Genomic DNA, 2,547 nt, shown 5'->3' on the forward strand with positions numbered 1-2,547 from the left:
GATTTCTTGTCAAGGGCTTCCAAACATCTCTCTATTGGGTTCTTACTCATTTTTCTTTAGTCTTCCAAAGCTGGAATCTAGAGTGATGGATTCAGGATTTGCTTTCAGGTATTTTGATAGCTGTTGCAGTAGTTAGAATCAGTGTCAGTCCCCTCTCAAAGGCTTCTAAATAGGGGGAGACAACAAATTTATCCATCATTTTAGAACCATAGCGGCTTGCTTCCTTTAGCTACAGGTGGGCACTACAGTACTAGAGACCAATATTTGAAGTCATACATCTGAGCAGCACTTTCTGCTTAGGAACAAAATCACCAATAAGAAACAATTGTCTAAATAGCTTTTTATACAGATTGAAGTCTAATGTCTGGGAAGTATAATCCCTTGAACTCTTAAAGAAGTATGCTGATGACTTTCCTCTTTGGTTATACTTTCCTTTTGGGTGTTTAAGACCATACAGTTGGCCCAAATAAATTTATTTTTATACTTAAGGTTATTTGAAGGTCTATTCCTTAGGGGCCACATGGGCTTGTGAGGAGCTCCTGGCTCCTTTCTTTTACCAGTTCCATCTAGGTAAAGATAAGTCAAAGGTCCTGTTCGACCATGTCTGGCTTCACTTGAAAGTATGAATGAGATGTTTCCTTTAAGTTGACCCTCCTCTTTGTAGACTAGACACTGGTTCAAGTCCATCTCGTGGGGTCTCCATGTCTTCCCTGAACAAGAAGACAGGTGACTCACCACAGTTACAGGACATTTTGAGAGATGTTCCATAGTCCCCTGGAACTTGTTTGACCTTGGAGGGAAAGGAGCAAAAACTTTCTTTTAAGTCCCTCTGACCATATTAGTGTAGGCCTTAAAGTATGGCTGTTAAACATCCAATAAGGTTAGTTCCACCAGTCTGATACTTTTAATTATCATGTGCTATATCGATAAGGCTTAGGTAAAGAACAAAATATTCTCAGATAAACATGGACTATATTTATATTTTGTTCCTTAAACTAGTTGACTAAACTATGACCATAGAAAATTTAAGATTATGTGTATATTAATTTTGTCTCATCCTTTATATATAACAAACCTAAGCAGACCTTCACCACTTGCTTAGGCTTTCTCACTTTTTCTGTCTATTTTGGAAAATATCTCAATTCCCATATCCTTTTAACATCTTTTACATTCTCATATTCTTTCTTTTTTTTTTTAAAAAATAATTACGAGACATAATAGAATTAACAAATACATTTTCTATCGGTTGTGAAACTTCTTTTCCTGGGGATGCTAAGCAATGCTTATTCACTTTCAAAGTTCTAGTGTCAAGGCAATGTTTGATTAAAGTTCTGCTTGGGAAGCAGTAAATTTATTGAGCTTACCGAGATAACTGAGGGGTAGCTGAGGTGTGTGTATGACCTGAGGGTATGCACACTGGAAAGCCTTTATCCAGCATGGGTGATGGCTTCTTTTCCTAGACTTCCCCTGATTGTATACTTTAGCCCTCCCCAAATCTAGGAGGCCAGGTATGATTAGGGTCAAATTACAAGCAGTTGGCTGGGAAGAGTGGCTGGATAATGCAGTGAGGGTCCAATGACCCTGCTTGGCCCTCCTTTAATGAATTACCACAACCATCAACAAGCCCAATTATGATGCTGTTTAGTGATCAGGCTCAGCTGAAGTCGTGATGGTGGTAGTTATTTCATGCAGAAGACCCTTGTCTGCATGACCTGGAATTTAGAAGGATTTGGTGCTAGGATCCATGTATGAGGGAGAACACATGTTGTTTGTTTTTCTGAGTCTGTGTTACTTCACTTAGTTTAACAGATTCTAGATCCATCCATTTCATCTTTCTTTACTTCTGAATAAAACTCTATTGTGTAAATATACCATAATTTTGTTAACCACTCAGTTGTAAACAATGACTTCATTGCTTTGCAATGAGTATCTTACATCTAGAAAGAAAAATCTTTCAAAAGAGCAGTTGCATGCTTGTCTCCTGATTAGTTTAAAAGCTATTGTGTTGATCTCAACTCCCTCTGCTTCCCTGGGCTGCATGGCCTGCCAGCCTCTTTCCTGGATGCCTGGGCTGCCTTCTTGGCCTGGGGCCACCGCTGCTTCCTGATCCTTTGCATCCAAATGGACCCAGTTCCTTCTTGAGGTCCCCAGGATCTCTCTGGGCCTGCACCCATCCTCACCTCCATCTGCTTCCCTGGGCTATACAACCTGCCATCCTCTTTCCTGGATGCTGGGGCTGACCTCTCAGCCTGGAGCCACCACTGCTTCCTGATCCCTTGCATTCAGATGGACCCAGTTCATCCTCGAGATCCCCAGGAGCCCTCTGGGCCTGGCCCCGGCCTCATCTCCCTCTGCTTCCTTGGGCTGCACAACCCACCAGCCTCTATCCTGGACACCAGGGCTGACCTTTCAGTTTCCTGATCCTTTTCATCCAGACCAACCCAGTTCCTCAGTGCAGTCCCCAGGAGCCCTTGGGACAGCTTCCCACCCGCATCTCCCTTTGCATCTCTGGGTGGCATGGCCACCAGCTGCCCAAGACCAGCATCT

Source organism: Nannospalax galili, unplaced genomic scaffold, assembly GCF_000622305.1.
Source record: "Nannospalax galili isolate Female #2095 unplaced genomic scaffold, S.galili_v1.0 scaffold139, whole genome shotgun sequence".
NCBI lineage: Eukaryota > Metazoa > Chordata > Mammalia > Rodentia > Spalacidae > Nannospalax > Nannospalax galili.